Genomic DNA, 20927 nt, shown 5'->3' with positions numbered 1-20927 from the left:
ATGGAACCAAAAAGATATCCCCCAACTGAATACACTTATAAAATGAAGGAAAAAGCTGAATTGAGGATAACACTGAGGTTGTGAACCTGAGTGACCAGAAGATTGGTGTGTTCTCAGCAGAAAGAGGAAAATTTGAAAGAGGGTTGGGTTTGGAAGGAAAAGATAATCCAGTGAGATGTGACATGAAAAGGAAAGCTACCCATGGTGCTCCACCTGTGTGATTCATCGTGTACCCCAAACACCAATGGATAGGAGTAAAGCATGGACTGTCAATTCCCTGAAACACAGGACTTGCCCTCTGAGGGGTTCCTGCTAGTGTGGAAGTGATCTAGCAGACAGTTGTTTAGCATATTGAGGGACAGGGAAGGGAGAGAGAGACTTTTCCCAATGGCACTCACAAAGATAGTGCTATGGGTTCCAGGGTAGGGTCCAGAGGGTCTGATCATTTACATCAGTGTTCAGAAGCTCATAGAGCTGAGAGAGGGAATGGAGTTAAGGACTTTGGGGGTTGGATAACTGTGCCTTCAGCAGAAACAAGTCCCCCAACTGGTAATTGCAGGAGAAGGTAGGATGTAGTGCATTTCCCCATCATCTGATTGGTCACATACTTTTTGGGGTCACTTTGAGGAATACTAGTTTAGTAAAATGTGACAACTATGGCATAATGGATGAACTTTAAAAGAGTCAGGAAGACATAGCTACAAGACTATTTCTGACACATATTGGCTATGAGGCTCTGAGTGAATCATTTACCCTCAATGACTCGGGCAACTACGATATCATAAAATGCAAAGAAGGTGCCAGTCGGCAGTGATAGAGGAGACTCCTAGCTGGCGGTTAGCAATACCAATAAAATGACATATCTAGTCCTATGAAACCATAGGTCTTAAATATTAAGGTACAGGGTAAGTTGTGCATCTAGCACACACTTTAGATGAGCATCCATCTGAGAAACTTATCCATAAGCTGTTCCATGTTGTGATACCAACCCAGGTAGTTCACAGAAGGTCAAGATGTGGGTGATCCTGTCTTAGAAGAAAGAATAGGGCATTCATCACCTCTGACCAACATAACATGGGAAACAAAATTAAAAGGATCTCCTCCATGTGTACTTAGGGTACACATAGGAGAAAAAAGTCCAGCTTTTGCATTTATAATATATATATATATATATATATATATATATATATATAAATGAATGAGGGAGCTGTACTAGACAACCACTATATCTAAATCTATGACTCAAACATACTAAATGACAATCAGTTTCCAAAAACATTGCCATCATCTGGAGATGATATTTAATAAATTAAAAAAAAAACTTTCACTTGAGTTAATAAATAAACTTTACAAGTAGAGGGTGGGGAAAATGTGGCTAAAATTAAGACCATGCGGAAAGGACCTACAGGCTCCCAGGGGACTGCAAGCCCAATTTAAGTCAGCAATGTAAAGTGAGAATCAAACAATAAATCCTTAGATAACTGAAGCTGTAGAAATGGAATCATAGCAACAAGTACAAGGAAGAAGTCCTGGGGCCCCCTGATGTGAAAGCCTATCCTCTCTAGCATTGTGTTAAATTAAAGGGATCATACTTTATAAGGTATATCCAGAACACATTAAGAGGAAGATCCACAGGCCTAGTAAGGGAACCCAAGAATGTATGCTCTGTGGTAATTATCTAAGAAAAGTAAGAAAGTTTAGCCCAGAAAAGAGGAAGGTAGTGATGGTGGTATTTATGTGAGGGAATATGTAGATCTGAGGAAGTAAAAAACAGTCTTTTGGTTTGGCTCAGAAGAAAAGATCTAGAATAGGGAAAATTATACAGGCAAATTTAGGCTCAAATAAACAGGTAAGTTTTGAACAAATAAGAATATCCAAAAATGGAGTGGGGCGCTTTAGATGAGAGGTTTTCAAGTTTTACCTATGAGATGCTATGGTTTTCTGAAGCCAGGAAAATACATTAAGAAATGAGGAGTAGGGTGCTACTGATTTTTGGTCAGGTCTATAAAGTTCCTTACGAATAGGACTATGTATGGACCACAACATAGCATTTTCACTCTCTGTTGTTGTTTGCTTGCATTTTGTTTTCTTTCCCAGTTTTTTTCTTCCTTCTTGACCTGATTTTTCTTGTGCAGCAAGATAAACTGTATAACTATATATACATATATTGGATTTAACATTGTAGCATATTAAAATGTACTGGACTACCTGCCATCTAGCAGATGGGGTAGGGGGAAGGAGGTGAAAATTTGGACAGAAGGTTTTACAAGGGTCAATGTTGTAAAATTACCCATGCATATGTTTCGTAAATAAAAAAAAAACTTTAATTAAAATTTTTTTTAAAAAAAGATTTGAAAAATCATAAAAAAAGAATAGGACTTTGGCATTTAGCTATATATCTATCTTGTACCCTGTACAATTCACTTCACATCACAGGAACTGAAGTTACCTAAATGAATCCCCCCAATACTCTCTGAAACCTCATATCTGAAAAAGCTGCCCTATACTGAGGAGAAAGTCGCTCTCTATAGCTATCATTACTAATAGGAACTGTGTATACACTGCTTGAAATAAAGGTAAGCCTATGATAGTTTCATGGGAAGTATAAAGGTTAATTTCTTAGCAATAGTTTCAAAGGAAATTTCTTCCAACTGCTACCATTTGCAAGAATAAAGGAATGAAAAGGAAAGAAATATTCCTAAAGTGATACTATTTATTTCATAATCTCTCATAAGTAGTTAGCTGGAAATAGCCTCATAAGTCATATAGTCCCCATGCTCACAGTTTGCCAATAGGCCAAGGGAAATGAAATGACATGCCCAAAATCACACAGGTGTTAATTTTTAAATTTCAAACTTGAATCTGAACCTAGGTTCTTTGACCCTGGACTAAATGCTTTTTTCAGCATGACTTTGCAGATAAGAGAACTAAACTAAAGCTAGCAAAACTTAGCTGTTCATGACCATACTGAGACTTCTGGGTATACCAGTCAACTCGCTAAGACTCAAAATTACATAAATTTTGCTAAGCTGGTTAAAGCATTTCCATAATAGGAATTCTCTACAACAATAAAATGTCGGTTTAGACAAAGAGACAAAAAAAGAGAGGAAGTAAAAATGAGAAAGGTTAGGAAGAAAGGATTAAGGAGGGAGTGAAGGAAGAAAGGAAGAAGAAAAGGAAGAAAGAAGGTTGAGAAGGAAAGAGGGAGGGAGGCAGGAAGGAGGGAGGATTATATCAAAAGATCAAGTCAAGTGAGGGGGATTTCTAGACTTGTGGTGGGAGGAGATCAACTAAAAGCACAAAAATGAAGAGGGATAATAGGGAAGCTATACTTTATAGTATATACTTCAATAAATTCTAATTGGATCAGTGATCTTAATATTTTATAAACCATTTTAAAATAGAACAAAAAGGCATAGTCTAATCTTTAAAAGTATATTCTGAAAACTCTAAAAATTATTACAGATAAAAATCCATTCAGATTGTTTTACATGCAACAATAACAGGCAGCAGTCATTTTTATATCTTTGTTTAAAAAAAGAGAAGCAAGTTAAAAAAAAAAAAAAAGAAAGAAAAGACAGGTGCTGTGACTGATTTACCCAAGGTAGCTAACTAGTTAAAGGCTAGAACAGCTTCAGAACCACAAAGAAAACAATTAATAGTGTCCCCTACCGGTTGTGGATAAAACGCATCCATTTAAATTTTTCAAGACCAAAAAAGTCTGAGAAAATTATCAGCAGCAAATTTATATAAAAAGTTCTAATATCCAGAATTAACAAGTATCACATAGATATTGCATTACCAATAGAAACTAAGCTTGAAAACCCCAAATCTTACTCCTTAGAGAGCCCCTCTATATGCATGAGTATAACTCAAAGAGGACAAAAGAGTAAAAAAGACCCACCTTGGATTAAATCTCCCACCACGTCCTGCTGTGTGCCTCTGCCCTCTAATAAGAACAGACGTCCATGGCCATGATGGAAATCATCTATACATCCAACAAGCAGAGAGTGTTTGAATCAGTTGTGGTATGTTAAAGTAACGGAATATTATGGCACTGCTTTAAAAAGAAAAATATGAACAATCTAGAGAAATATGGCAAAAGCTATAAAAATTATGCCAGGCAGAGTCGGTTTAATAGCAATAGCATACACAGAGACTACAACCATATTAAAAATTAAGTAGGACAAGAGATCTTAAAGAAATTTACATGCAAAGCAAAGTTATTATTATTGCAATCTTCATTTTTTTTGTTTAGAGTTACATTTTTAATTCAAATTTAAGCAGTTTGATTTTGAGTTTATTTGGAATTTTACTCCCTGTATGACTAGATGGTTCATAGCTAGAGTCAACTGAGAGATATGACTAAATCCCGCCAGTTGATTTTCCCTTGGGGAAGAAAGTATGCTTACACATTGCTGTTATTTCTGTTTTTTTTTTTTTTTTTTAAGAGGCAGCCGGCCAAGGTAGTATGAATGGTGATCACTATAACAGGCTTCTACTACTAAAAGCCAAGCACTAAGAAACCAGGCCATTTTTTTAATTATGGAAAAAACAGGGAACTTAAATCCTTCAAAAATAAAATTTTCCTCAAAGAAAAAATAAAGTTTGAAAGGGATTTATTTACTCTATTACAAAAAAAAGAAAAAAAAAGACAACGTTCAGTTATTAACCCCTTCCTTGACTTGGACAAGGTTTGAATTGAAACATAAGGGAAGTATATAATCCATAGCCAGTAGGGGGCACCAATAAGTGCTACTTCCTCAAAGCCTAAGACCTCCTGAAAGGTTTCAGTACTTCTTAATAGCAAGGGCAAGTCACAAGTCACTCTATACCACTACCACCCCCAACCAGTTTTTTTTATTTGTATAATGTACAGTTTTTAAAAAGCAATCTATCACCTCAATGCATTTTGAAAACGTATATTATTACTACAGGAATTTTCAGAAATATTATTTTAATAGTTTAAAAGTGTAATTTCAACTAAAAGTTAAAGAATACTGGGGATTTGAACTCTTCCATAATGGCTTTGAAAATGAAATGCTATTAACAAAAGCTTCAAGAAATGAATTTTACATGTTGTATTTTCCTAGTTAATTCACTTCCTTTGCTTTAGTTGTTTTTTTTTTTAAATTAACAGTCCACAGTTGTCTTTTTCTTGCATGGTTGGTTCTAAGTCTCTTTCAAATCAAAGATTTTTAAATTTCAGGTAATTTGTATGTAAGTATATGTGTGTACATAGATATCTATATAACACCAATACATAAATTTACAAATATGTACACATATAGATTTACATATGTACATATACATTTGCATATAGTTGTATATGCATGTGTGTGTCAGTTATGTGGACTCAATTATGTTTGTCTGAAAAGAAAGTGTTAAAAACCCTACCTTGATGTTGTCTCCCAAAATCATGTCTTCCTACCTTAAATGCACATCATCTCTCTCTGAGTGTCTCTTGCCTTCTGAATTTTTTTTCTGGAAAGGGAGGAGGGGGGTGGAACTTCCTCTCTGAAAATTCCTGGCTTCCGAAAATGTGCCAAAAAGTGTGATCTAACACTCAATTGGCCTACCAACTTCCATTACCTCACTAATTTACTCTCCTTTCAGCAACTAAGGCACTATCCTCCATTTTATACATAGGCTTCTCTGAGAATAAATCATATACTTAATTCATCACCATTAAGAAAAAAGCTCCATTATTAACCAATGAACACTGCTGAAGTGGGATGATAAGAAAACCCTTAGAAATAAAACACTCAGTAATACACAGATTTGGGGCTTATACCTATAAGAGCTCTGCCATGGGGGGAAAATGTACACATCTGTTATATTACTAAGATCTATTTTCCCCCTTCCTCAATATATAATTTTCCTTGTGCCATGAGCCACAATAATATACTCCATTCAAAACATAGAAACCTTAGTATTTAAATCAACGCCATCATGAGCTCTTATTTAATGTATTTTTTATATTTTCATTCTTTGAGTGTGATTGTGTGATCCCAATGACATAAATCTAAGTTTCTAGTAGATCTACAAGAAAATGTACATCGCTATTGAAAAAAGTTTATCTTTCTTAGCAAAAAAAGAAACACCTATTAAGAATCTGAAATACATTTTTATAAACCTCCAATTTTATGCTGTACTATAACTGTTTTTCAAAAGAGGAAAGTGAAGAGAGAAGCAGACCGGTGATTTCATTGGTACAGGAAATTCCCAGTAAGGAACTTTCTTTCCCAATGCAGTTAGCCTTCTGCCAAGTATGTGTTGGTGGTACAGTGGAAAGTGTGCTGAATTTGTAATCAGAGAGCATGGGCTCAGAGCCCAGTTACACCACTTAGTACTCTAAGACCCTGGGCAAACCATTTAACATTTCAGATTTCAACTCCCCTGTTGTAAAATGGAGGAGAGTAGACTGGTCAGTCTCTGATTTACCAACAAACTCTGAATCTAATCTATGTGGCTAAATAAATGACTTGACAAAAGTCACACAGCCAGTTTCTATCTGAGGCAGAATTTGAATCCAAGTCCTTTTAACTCCTAAGTCAGCTCTTTCTCATACATTTTTCTAGCATTCTATCATTTTATTGTTCTCGTGAGCGTGAGAACAACAGTCCTTCAAAGAAGGATTTTGAGCACTGGAGTGAGGTGAATTAACACCCCCAACTACAACTCATCACCTCATCTATAAGATTAAATTGTTCTGAACAGTTTTTATATTAAGGTTTTTGCAAGATACTGCTGAATATCCCTGCGAAGATTCTATTTTTAAAAGTTTAAATATCTTATCTATTCTGTTTGCCACCAAGATGTGTTAATGCTTTACAAGAAATAACATTAACAATATCTGATAAGCAGAAAGAAATGACATTCATAAGCTCTCTCAGAGTTCATTCTCTCAGACTGAAGCCACCAGTGCCACATGGCTATCAAGAGGGGGAAAAAAATCTCATTTACATCATTATAATATTCCTTCCTTTAATTAAGAGTAGTTTTTCTGTCAAAAACCAAAGCCTTCCCACCTAGTGCTTTCTTAAGCACTGATAATAATATATAGCGACAACCTCCTGGATTACTTTCTCAATGAACTACTTTTGCTGTGATATATCACTTTCAAAAGAAAACAAAAGTAGTATCACATTGAAAAGGTGTTCCTGTTGTGAACACTGGACTTTCTTCTCCCTGGACTGTTTACAGATCAGGGTCATGTAGGTAAATGCTTTTAAGTCTCAGCATTTCTAAACTTTGAAAGCATTGATTAATTGACAGCCTCTTTATAGGTAACTTGCTGAATGGAATGGAATTGAACTGGTGATAGGGGTCAGTGTATTACTTGATCAGGAAAAGACGAGGGCTTGCACATACTGATGGAAAGTGAAGGATAAACAACCAGGAAACAATGTATACAATTGTAAGGACACACGAGTTCGAGAGACTTAGGGGCTATGATCAACACAATGACCAACCATGCTTCCAGAGGACTCATGATGAAGCCTGCTACCCACGTCCAGATAGGAAGGTGATGAAGTCAGGGAAAAGATGGAAAGGTACGTGTGTGTGTGTGTGTGTGTGTGTGTGTGAGAGAGAGAGAGAGAGAGAGAGAATGCAATCCACCCACCTCTAGAGACTCTTGTCTGGACACAGCTCAGGGAAAAGAAAGTTCTAGATTTTGTTTCATTATTCAAAACTGTGACAGTTTCAAAATGATACTACTTTTGTTTTCTTTTGGAAGTGACACATCATCACAAAAGTAGAATTTTCCTTTAGTAAAGGAGCGCACTGAGAAAGTAATCTAGGAGGTCGTCACAATATATTATTATTGGTGCTTTGGAAAGCAGTAGGAGGGAAAGTTTAGTTTTATGACAGCAAAACCACTCTTGTAATTAAAGGGAAGAATGTTACTAATGATATAATTGGAATTATTCATTTTATACTTTTACACAGCATATATTTTATTTTATAAAATTTTATATGTTTTGTACATCTAATATTTTAAAATCTCTACCTCTATATTTTATATGAGCAATGAGGGAAGTGGTTTTGTGTAACCATATAGGGTTATAACAAGTTTTGTTTTTCTTGCTTTCTCAATGGAGAGAGGAGAAAGGTAAAGAAGGCAAACCTGTAAATAAAATAAAATGGTATTTAAAAAAAATAAATGCATCTCATTCATTCCTGAGCCTGATTCCTTGGGAAGAGCATTTGAGTTCAAATTTCTCCATGTAGAGCATGTGACAATGAGCCAGTTGTAGCAACGATCTGAACTTCAATTTCCTTTTCAGGATATTGGGGCTAATAATCCCTCCAAACCTCACTATAAGACTCAAATGAGATAAGTGACATGAAGCTATAAGGTATTACACAGCCCTGTTCTTTTAGTTCCACAAGACCTTGACTTTTGAGCTTTTCCTTAAATACATCTGAAAAAGGGCCTACTGTTTTCACCATTGACTGGCTTATCTAGTTCCTGTGCAAAGCTTCTTTTAGTCGCTAGAAAATCCCCTGATAACCTTCAAAAGTTCAAAGTTTTCATACAAATTTGAAGAGATCAACTACGTTGGCAAAGAACTAGTCAAGAATTGAAGCAATTTTTTTTCTCTGAACCTATGAAAAAGATGTGTATTATTATCACCTCATTCTCAACTGGATCATGATGATTATATCATTATCATTTCTTTTGGTGGGATTCAGATGGAGGTCAAGATCAGGTCCTAACCCTGCTAGTGTTATTCATTTATATTTAATGTTCTGAGAACATCAGTGGATAATGCATAAGTGGATAAAATGACTATTTTTGGGGAAGTGAAGATGTAATCATTTATTCTTCTCTCTTCATAATTGTCCCTACTATAGTTCCAATAGCAGACAGGATGATGAGAAAGATACATCCTTCCTCTTATTCCCATCCAGTTTGATTTGCTATAGTTGTACTATATTAGCAGTCAGTTTTCTGAACCCCCATAGACATTCATTTTGTAGGTGATGGCTTCACTTCCTGAAAATGAAATGAGAGGAGCTCCACATCTAAGCTGTATTTCTTCTGTCCTCTTAAATTTAATTTATGGTTTCTTGTCTTTATGTTCCTTGACATTCATATAATGACTCTTTTCAGCTATTTTTTCTCAGTTTCTGCTTGAGGTTTTTGTAAAACTGGGAAAAGCACCAACAAGAAGCACAAAGAAAAAATCTTCAAAATACCTAAGAGGCAGGATGATAGAACACCAGGCCTGGAGGCAGGGAGATCTGGGTTCAAATCTAGCTTTAGATACTAGCTATCTGACCTTGGGCATGTCATTTAGTTTCTGTCTACCTAAGTTTCTTCATCTGGAAATTGTGAGTAATAGTAACACAGAGCTCTCAGGACTGTTGTAAAAATCAAATGAGATATATGTATTTTTTTTTTTTCACTTAACTCACTGCTTGGTGAATAGGAGGCCCTTAATAAATATTTGCTTCCTTCCTATCTTTATGAAATGGAAACTTAGGTAAATATACTGAAAAAAGTTACATATAATATCACAATTACAGCCTAATAATGCTTAACCTGAATCAGAGATTCATGAAGAATAATGTTCCCCTTAGAACTGAGAAAGACCTGGCAGGAAGAACTATCAAGTAATCAAGCTATCTTAGTGGTTTTTGTTGTTTGAAATAGGCATCTGCCAAATTAATCCTATCTGAAATCAGGTGTCTGAGGTAACCGTGTTACTGATTACGAGACCTAATTTTTCCTGCTAACTAATAAGTACATATTAAGACACATTTGTGATCATACCATTTCCCTGGCTTTGGATATTTTTCTGCCCATTACAACTTACAGAAATGAGACCCTTGTGCATTGATTTATAGTGACATTCATCCATTTCTTCCCTGATTCACTTCCAGTATTTTAAAATGGTCTATGATAATAACAGATATTTATACTGTGTTTTATAATGCACAAAGTGCTTTATCTCATTAGATTGTTAAAAAGACTCACTGAGGTAGCTGCCACTGTTATTATCATTCCTATTACGAAAATAAAGAAACCGAAGCTTAAACTGGGTGACTTCCCAAAGGCAACATGTTGAATATCACTGGAAAAGTCTGAGTTTTCTAGACTCAGATCCAACACTGTGTCCACTAAAATTTTCTGGTACTTAAAATATTAGGCAGAGTCTAAGGGAAAGCTACATAAAGGGGCCATTATCAACAAGCAACATCAATCCAAATCATATGTTCCAGTATGACTGAAACCACTTTTTAGAAAGAAGATGGGAGGAGTTCTTTGGAGAACATGGATTACTTCCTTATGCTAACAAAAAGAAACGATTTCTAAACCTTACAAATAAAAGAGGGGACTATCTTACTGGAATGGAATCATTTCCACCATATGACGTGTTGCTTATGGTTAACCAAAGGCCAGTTTTCTGTGATTTAAATTTCAAGTCCTCTTGCTCTGTCCTCAAATAAGAATTAAAAACCAAAACCAAAACAGGTCACTGTAAGCCATCCATAGAAGTCAGTAAAAAACAGGAGAGAAAGAGGAAAGAATTGAGTGGCAAAAACCTATGAAAGAAGACATAATGATGAAACAACTTAACAAAGAAGTTAAATTATCAATGAAGGAAAAAGTTTCAAGTTACTGGTTTAGAAGCCTGAGTTTATAATGCTGCCTTTATGTTTTTATCATGTTCTGATCATCCATTGACTACTTTTTATCAAATATTTACAGGAAGACTGAGAATTACCAGGCACATTGTAATAGTTTCTTGACACAATCAATAAGAGAATTCCAATAAGAGATAAGCATTCTTATGGTTATCATTAAGGACATTCTAGCATTTGCACTTTTATCTTCTCTTTCCCAGGATTTTTAACAGTCACAAAATGTATTCCCATACCACATATCAAATGTGGCTGTTCTTGCCTTGTGCTACTTCACTAATACTGGGAAAGAGCTGGGCCTTTAGAGCTTTCCCCTTATCCCCTTCATCACCTTAAGAGTTAGAAAAGACAAAGAGTTGAAACGCACAGATTGCAAAAGTAAATCCAAAGAGTATTTCCTTATCCCCGAGTCCTTTTGGACCTGCTTCAAAATCACATGCAGTCTTAATTTTGTCTCCATGTCTGTCTCTTACTTGCAGAGAGGGATGTGTCCTTTTTACTACGAACTAAACTTTTAAAGGGAAAAGGAAAACTCTCTCTCCAGTTTCTTGCCCCATACCCCTCTCACTAGTGTCTAGGTCGTTTCCCTTTCACTGTAATTTGGAAAATCTCTTTTTTTTCTCATAGTCTAGTCTTTCTACATCCCCAAAGCGCTTCCATATCTAGAATTTTGTATTCTAAGCTAGAAACTTCAGCAGTTAATTGATATCTTCCGGGATGTAATGATCATGAATGGGAAAACACTCAAACATCCTTGAATGTCTCCATTCCAAGAAAATATCTATACTGCTTGATGCCCTGGGGGCAGAGCCAATAGTTCGTACTGTGCCAGATACCCCAACTTCAAAAACAGCATGAAGCATCATCTACTTGGATTCCCTCCTCTTACTGCCATACCACCTGGCATTCCTTAGAAATATACTGCTGGGGAGATTATTTCCTACCCTGGAGGGAGGGCTTTGAGAGCTAACCTAGCCTGGGGCTATTAGAATTGGGCCTCCTATAAGGGCATTTCTTTGCTGCCCTAACACCCTTTAATTCTTGCATTTCACTCCTCTGGGTAGCTACAGCTTAAGCCATGTGCCTGCCCCATTTTGGATTTCTCTTTAAACACATTCAAACAACCCTTGCTGCTTTTATACGTGAAGTCAATCTATTTCTTCTCTGAAATACATTTTAGGTCCAGCAGTGCACTCAAAATTTCTAAAGCTCAAAGTTTTCACCCAAAATTTAAGAAACCAACTATGCAAGGAAAGAACTAGCACAGAATTGAGTCCCCAAATCTGCAAAGATTTTGTGAAGAAGCTGCATTACCACCATCGGTGGTGCTACACTAGTCTCCATGGCACAGCGAGTCCCCTAAAATGCTGGCAGGAAAGCCTGTATGGGACCCATAAAAGAATAAGAACACCAGCCACAGAGGATGAAAAGGTGCCGAGAATTGGTATTTGCAACATGGCAGGAAGAAGCAAATCAATCAATGAGATACTAATAGAGGAATGTGGTTCAGGCACTTTCTACTGAGAGAGTTGCCCCTGCCAGCATCATCTTTCCAATCTCACTGTACATATTCCACCATATTGCCAAACTATCCTTCTCCCTTTCTCATACAAAGTATTCTATTTCCAGTCTCCACATCTTTATGCTATTTCCTGGGCCTCTTCTCTTTCTCAAAGAATCCCTCTTTTCTTTCAAGCTAGAACTCAAGCATCAGAGGGAATCATCCATCCTCTGTTGGTACTACCCTTACCTTCCTAACTACTTATATTTAATGATATGCAATATAACAAATTCTGCAAATACTTTTATATAAGCTCCTACAGAGTAGGCAATGTTTTTGCTCTTTTGTATTTCATTTCCAGTACCACCACAATGCCTATCATATAAGAGGCATTGAGGAAATGTTTACTGATTGATTTTCTACATTAAAAAATGAAAGGGACAGCTAGGTGGACAATGAAGAGAGCACCAGTCAGGATGACGTGAGTGAAATGACATTTAACACTTCCTGGCTATGTGACCTTGGGCAAGCCACTTAACCCCAATTGCCTCAGAGAAAGAAAGAAAGAAAGAAAGAAAGAAAGAAAGAAAGAAAGAAAGAAAGAAGAAAGAAAAAGAAAGTAAAAATAACTTAGTTCAGGCTTTTTTCATGATGTCTCCTCTATCTGAAATCCTGGCATTCCTTTTCTTTCCCCAATCTTCTTTCTATACCTGTAGAAATCTTAATCATGTCTCAAGACCCAGTTCTACTGTTGCTATTTCAGAGTCCCTTAAGTTAAACATTTTCTTTCTCTTCTCCTTACGACCCGTTTAAGGATGTATTGTAGTTGCAACTTGTTTGGCAAATGCTTATGACATGCTGTTTTCTACTTCCATTGTCAGTACTGGCACATTTCCTTAGGTCCTCAACACAAATTGCCCATTATAGACAAGAAATCATTCTAGGTACTTCAGAAGATAAAAAAAGATAACCTTAAGAAGCTTGAAAGTGAGTTATCATCTTACCACTTTAAGCTCTTTAAAAATAAGTACTAAGTCTTACTTAAATGGTCCCCTTACAGTAACCAGAAAAGGAACTCAGACCAGAACTAGAACTAGAAAGGTTCTATGTGTGGCACAAGTATCACCAAACGCAGGCTAATTGTGGTGTTCAGTGGAGATTGGAGACCCTGAGAAGCTACTGCCAGAGGTGTGAAGAGCAAAGGGTAAGTAAGTCAAGGCCATAGAGAAACCCACCTAATATGAAGCTAGTAAAATGGAAGGTATTTGCCCTCTGGGAGGTTCCTATTTAAACAACTTATTTTTGCTAACTGCTAAACTAAGTTGTTTCTAAGCTACTAAAGGACTGAAAGTACTTTTAGGATCTTCTCTACATTTCAGTAACCTCAATGCTCATCCCTGATCACTCACTCCTTGTTACAGTTCCTGCGGATACACACTGTGCGTTCCAGAGATGTTGTCTGAACTATATCAAAAATGGCCCTAGAGACATTTGGTTTGAGCTAACAACTCATAACCATGAAAGGGGTTAACCAAAAACACGATACTATAAAATTCTTTCATCATGCTTTCTGTTCTAAAAATTATTTTAGTTCAGCCTCTTAAATATTCATTTACTTTCTCCTTGTATGAGATCAGGTAACTTGATTCACATTGGGAATCTAGAAAATATCATCAGTGAACAGAAAACTAAAACAGTAACCACAATGTTGAATCTAAATTCAAGATACTTTTCCATTCATTTCAGGGGAATAAAATCAGGCACTGCAGAACAAAATGACCAAATACTTCATCTTTAAGGAGGAAAAGGAATTTATGTAACAGAAGTATTAATAAAAAAATCTTTAAAATTATTTTTAGCTTTCTTAGCCTTTAATTCCTGTTCACATGAATCTCAGAATGAAATAATTTTGAATCCTTAAATTTCATACTCTTCATAATATATGCCTAACCATTAAATCATAAAAAATATAGACAACATTCCCAAGAAAAGCAGTAACATTTTTTCAAGCATCTTTTAAAAATTGGGACTAATTTTCTTCTACTATTGTTTATAAATGGTGTGCGTGCCTATAGATGTGTATGCGTGAGGGAGAGAGAGAGAGAGAGGGAAGGAGAGAAGGGGAGAGAGAGAGGGAGAGGGAAGAAAGAGGGAGGAAGGGAGGGAGGGAGGGAGGGAGGGGAGAGAGAGAGAGAGAGAGAGAGAGAGAACGAACGAACATTCAGTATCTGAGTTTAGATAAATAAATTAAGCCCAGATACCAGCAGTTCTGTGTGCTACTTTTTAAAAAGGCAACCTTTAAAAACTTATTTTTCTTTAACTGCAAAAGACAGAAGAAGTACAGGAGGAACACGACTCATAAAAATGGGTAAAATGGTTTACCAGCCTGGGAAAAAGCATCAGCTAGCCAAACTCCAGCTACAGACTAGGCTTATGTTTTTTTTTTTTTTTAAGTTACAAATAAACTGACAGAAATAGCCTCATATTTGTCCTCTGCATCATCTACCTGGCCCAGGCTTCCAACATAAACTTTCTTGAAACAAATCGCGCAGTTTCAGTGGAACTGGCAAACTTTGCTAAACAGAATGGCTTCACATGTCCAGAATGTTTGGGCTAGTCTTTCTAGGAAGTTAAGCTCTCCTTCCTCATCTATGCCTCGTGGCTTCCCTGGCTGGAAAGCCATTCTCATTCCCTCTTAAATCCAAGGCATTCCCTCTGCTGATTTTTTGAGTTTTATTGTGTGTAGCATGTTTGCAGCTAATTGTTTGCATGCTGTCTCTCCCATTTTACTGTGAGCCCCTTAAAAAGGGGACTGATTTTTTTTAACTTTCTTTTTGCATAGCACAGTGCCTTGCACATACTTTTGAGCCATTTCAGTCATGTCAAACTCTTAATGAGCCCATGTGAGATTTTTTTGGATGAGATCCTGGTGCGGCTTGCCTTCTCCAGTGCATTTTACAGATGAGGAAACTGAGGCAACCAGGATGAAATAACTTGCCCAGGGCCACACAGCTAGGAAGTACCTGAGATCAAATTTGAATTCAGGCCTTCCTGACTCTAAGCCAGATGCTGCCCACTGTGGCACATTGAAGGCACTTAACAGATATTTACTGCCTGAATGATTATGTGCTCATTTTGCATCTTGAGTCCATCAACACTGTCAGAAAGAGAATAGGAACCACACATCATCATTGGTCTTCTAAATTTGTGGTTTGTCTGTGATCCTATGCTTTCCCAAAGTTAGCTATATTTATGAAGTTGCTGTTACTGCATAAACTGTCCTCCTTAGTTATGCTTACCTCACCTCAGAATTAAATAACACAGGTTTCTCAGAAGCCATCCCTTTTGTTATTTCTTATGGCATAAAAGTGTTTCATTCCATTCATATATCGTGATTTGTTCAGCCATTCCCCAACTGATGGCTATTCTTTTGGATTTTAGTTTTTCAAATGAAATGCTAGAGATATTTTCGTACATATAAAATCCTTCTTCTCTTTTCTTTGATCTTTTTGGGTATGAGCCTAATAGTGTAGTCCCTGAGTCAAGAGCATGCATAGTTCAGAAACTTTGGGGGTTTTGTTTCAAATTGCTTTCTATAATGACTGTAACAACTGAGGCAGCTTATGATACAATAGATACAAGACTGAACCTGGAATCAAGAAGACCCAGTCCCAGAAAAAAAAAATCCCAGACACTTACTAGCTGTATGACCTTAGGCAAGTCCCTTAACCTCCTTCTGCCTCAGTTTCTTTAAATGTAAAATGGAGCTTAGACTAGCACTTCGGTTGTTATGAAGTCTGAATGAATTATTTGTAAGGCACCTATCACATAGAAAGTGCTACATAATTGTCTGTTATCATCTTTAGCAATAGCAGCGGTTCACAGATCTACTAATGATTTATTTTTGTCTTCCTTTCCTGCAGCACCTCCAAAACTCCTCATTTTACCTTTTTAGTCTGACCCGAGGGAGGTTGTAACCTCAGTGTTGCACACTTTGCATATCTCTGTTAATCATAAGGAACATTTTTTGATATGGCTCTTAATAGCTTAATTTTTTCCTTTGAAAACTGCCTGCTCACACCCTTTGACCATTTATCAACTAGGAAATGACTGGTTGTAGAGGCATCTGTCTATAATCCCTGATAGTGGGGAGACTGAGGCTCACAGATCTTGAGCTCTAGAGTACTGAGCTGCAATGAATTAAATTCATCAGTGTCTGAACAAAGTTGGGAATAAATACAGCGAAGGCCTGGCGTCAAGAGGTTACCACATTGCCTAAGGAAGGACAAATTAGTCCAGGTCAAGGACAGAGAAGGTCCAAGGTGCCAATTGGGACCAGCATAGAGCATATAAGACACTAGTGCACTTCTGCACTGGATAAGAGCAGAAAACCTAGTCTGGAAAAAAAAACCCACAACTAGGAAATGTCTCATTATAAAATTTGAATCAATTCCTTGCATAACTTGGATATGAGATCTATAATTTAGAAGTTTGCTGACACGATTCTTCCCTTCTTTAACAATATCAGTTTTGTTTGAAGAAAATATTTGTTTTAAATTTTAAACAAACTAAACTGCTAATTTTATCTTTTCTTAGCCTTTCTATCACGTTTACCTACCTACAGATCCAAAAAAAGTAATTCCTTCTTTTCTCTTCTACTGTGTTTCATGACTTTGTATATATAAGTGATGTATCCGTTTGGAACTTACATTGTTATACGTATGTGGTGTTGTCTGACCCTCCTTTCTTCCATAATACTTTCTAACTTTCCCAGCAGTTTTTGTCAAAAGTGAGTCATCATCTCAATATGTAGACTACTCTTATCTGACTCATTCTGTATGTAATATACCTTATCAGTTCCACCGATCTCTTAAACAATATCAGGTTATTTTGTAGATTACTGTTTTGCGGTATAGATTTAGCCTCCTTTCCCAGTCTTCCCATCCCGATAATTTCCAATAAGATCATTGAGCTTTTGTTCCTCTGGGTGAATTCTATTGTTTTCCCTAGATCTCAATAGTAATACTTTGGGGAGTTTGATTAGTTTGGCACTGAACAATTAAATTAATTTGACTGTTGTTATTCTTCAATCATTTCAGTCATGTCTGACTGCTTGTGACCACATTTATACTAAATAATAGTTCAGTCTACACATAAACAATTAACATTCCAAAAATTCTTAGGCCCAACTTTATTTCTCTATAGCGCTTTATAGTTGGTATACATATAGTTCATTTTTATGTCTTCAAAGGCAGACCCTAAAGTATTTTATATACTCGGTAGTTATTTAAATAAAATATCTATTTCTTCATGTTAGGTTTTGCTGGTCAGATTAAAAAATACTGAAGGTTCATGTGGATTTATTCAGCATCTTGTGACAACGAATTTGTTTCAGTTAATTTTAAGTGACTTTTTAAGTTCTCTAAGTAATCATATTATCAGCAAAAATCCATAATCTCGTTTCCTTTTCATCTGTTTGTTCCCTACAGCTCTTCTTTTTGTCTTATTGTGACAGATAACATTTCTCACCCTGTTTTATTTCTTATCTTACTATAAATCCTTCTAGTTTATCTTCTTTATATAGTACTGGGTCCTGTTTTTAAATGTATATCCCTTACATTTATATGTGTTCTAATGCTTGGAGCAGACATACATGTCAACTTTGGTAAAGAGATTTTTAAAAAAATTTAAATCTGATATAATCATATGTCTTTTGCTTTTCTTGTTATTGATATGGTCTATTATGTTTATAGGTTTTGCAATATTTAACCCATTCCTGATTTAATCCAACATGATTATAATGTATAATCTTTCTGATATTTAGCTATAAATGCTTTCTTAATATTTTATTTAAAATTTTTGTGCCAGTGCTCATTAGGCACAGAGTAGGGTTTTTTGTTCTCTTTTGTTTTTCTCCATTTTAACTTTTCCTGGTTAAGATATCAAGACTTCATTTCTGTCAGCAAAATATTTTGTTAAGCTCTTCTTTTTTCATTCTTGCAAAAATTTAACAAAAATTACATAATGTCAGAATGAATTGTTTCTTAGGTGTTTCAAAGAATTTACTTGTAAATCCATCTAGCACTATGATTGCCTTCTCTCTTGCTCTTTCTTTTTGCAGTTCAATTAGCTCTAAATCTATGATTCCATGTATTAAGGATCTACTAGAATATGTTCATGGTGCTTCACTAAGCACTTCTAATAAAAAGACAAAAGCAAAAAGGTCCCATCTCTAAGCAAGGGCATTGTCGTGAACAACACCTATACATCAATAAATTTATCAGTGCTAATTAGAGGAGGGATAAATTGTTAGTACCTAGGAGTATCTGGAGAGGCTTTCTAAAGAAAATGGCATTCAAGCTAATCATTGAAGGAAGACAGGGATTCTGATGGGACATTTCAGGAGTGGGAGACAACTTGTGTAATTCCTACTGAGTCAGAAGGTGAAATACAAAATCCAGAAAGCATCCATTTTAACAGTTTGACTGAATGATGAATCAACGAAGAGGATCAGTAGGAAGCTTACTTAAAAACAAAAACAGGTGGGTTACAGGTTGTTAAGGGCTTTTAAAGCTAGGGTAAAGTTTACATTTCTTCCAATTGGCCAGCCGTTCTTAATCTACTGTCTGACTTATTTTTACTTTTTAATAACTGTATTTCTATATGACTTTTCTTTTGTAACTATATGAATTCTATTCATTTTAAAACATTATTTTGAGAAGTCCATAAACTTTACAAAATGGTTCTAATAAATTAAGAACCACAGCTCTAGGCAATGGAGAGTGATTGGACAATTTCATTAGGTGAGTACCATGGTCAGATTTATGACTTTAGAAGACTGTTTTGGATTCTGGGAAGATGGAGGAATAGGTCAGAAAATTCCAAGCTCTCCAGATTCTCCCCACAAAGAAAACAAAATTGTGCCTGAGGGCTCTAAACCAGTGAATTATTCAGGTTCACAACTTGAATCATCCTTGACTCACATCCTTTTTCCTCCAATCAGACCTTATTGATTCTAACTTTATAACATTCATATCTACCTTTTAAAAATAAATTTGTATTCATGATTTCTGTTTTTATATAATCATAGCTATTCTCAGTATCCATCCCCCTCTCTCTCCCAGAGAATCATGGACTATAACAAACAATTTTTAGATTAAAAAAAAGAGGAAAAAATACAACTGATATTGGAAAAAGTCTGAAAATATGTGTGATGGGTAACATCTACTGACCTCTCTTCTACAGTAAGGGGTGGATTGGGGATAGCCGCTCCTATCTTCCAATTCAATAGCCTCTTATATCTTCCAATTCAAGTCATGCTTTCTCTTACTAATTTTATTTAAAAATTTAATCACTTTTGACTTTTTGTTTATGTGATTGTTGTTTCAATTTACATCACTGGCATTACTTTTTTTCTTATCTTTACTTCATTCTGCATTTGTACATGTATATCTTTTTTATGCTTCCCAGGATTGATCATGCTCATTACTTCTTACACTTCAGCAATATTCCATCACAGACATGTAGCACAATTCATTGACCTGCCCTGATCTTTCTAGTCATATGATCACCATTCTACTTTGAGTCCTTAATGATTCTTGACTAAATTACTGAAATGGCTTCCTAATTGTTTTCTCCTTTAATATTTTTTTTCCTTTCCAATTTTGCCTCTTCAGTGTCAACAAAACAAAACAAACAAAAAAAACCCCCAAGTTCCTAACATACCAGGGACCCCCTCAAACTTCTAGGATATGATATAAGCCGTCACCTGCAATTTTTAAGTACTGTACTTCACAACTGATCAAGCTATTATCACAGGCTTATTTTACGTGATTCTCTTTTTTTTTTTTTTTTTTTTTTTACATGACCAAAACATTATGTTGCTGTACAAAAAGAATCAGACTCTGAATTATTGTACAATTAGCTTGTGAAGGAAATCAAAGATGCAGGTGTGCATAAATATAGGGATTGGGAATTCAATGTAATGGTTTTTAGTCATCTCCCAGAGTTCTTTTCTGGGTATAGCTAGTTCAGTTCATTACTGCTCCATTAGAAATGATTTGGTTGATCTCGTTGCTGAGGATGGCCTGATCCATCAGAACTGGTCATCATCTAGTATTGTTGTTGAAGTATATAATGATCTCCTGGTCCTGCTCATTTCACTCAGCATCAGTTCGTGTAAGTCTGTCCAGGCCTTTCTGAAATCATCCTGTTGGTCATTTCTTACAGAACAGTAATATTCCATAATTTTCATATACCACAATTTATTCAGCCATTCTCCAACTGATGGAGATCCATTCAGTTTCCAGTTTCTAGCCACTACAAAAAGGGCTGCCACAAACATTCGTGCACATACAGGTCCCTTTCCCTTCTTTATAATCTCTTTGGGATATAATCCCAGTAGTAACACTGCTGGATCAAAGGGTATGCACAGTTTGATAACTTTTTGAGCATAGTTCCAAACTACTCTCCAAAATGGTTGGATTCGTTCACAACTCCACCAACAATGAATCAATGTCCCAGTTTTCCCACATCCCCTCGAACAATCATCATTATTTTTTCCTGTCATCTTAGCCAATCTGACAGGTGTGTAGTGGTATCTTAGAGTTGTCTTAATTTGCATTTCTCTGATTAATAATGACTTGGAGCACCTTTTCATATGACTAGAAATAGTTTCAATTTCTTCATCTGAGAATTGTCTGTTCATATCCTTTGACCATTTTTCAATTAGAGAATGGCTTGATTTTTTATAAATTAGAGTTATTTCTCT

The sequence above is a fragment of the Sarcophilus harrisii genome, chromosome X, assembly GCF_902635505.1.
Source record: "Sarcophilus harrisii chromosome X, mSarHar1.11, whole genome shotgun sequence".
Taxonomy (NCBI): Eukaryota; Metazoa; Chordata; class Mammalia; order Dasyuromorphia; family Dasyuridae; genus Sarcophilus; species Sarcophilus harrisii.
The sequence above is the reverse complement of the archived record's forward strand: the minus strand, read 5'-3'. Positions refer to the sequence as shown.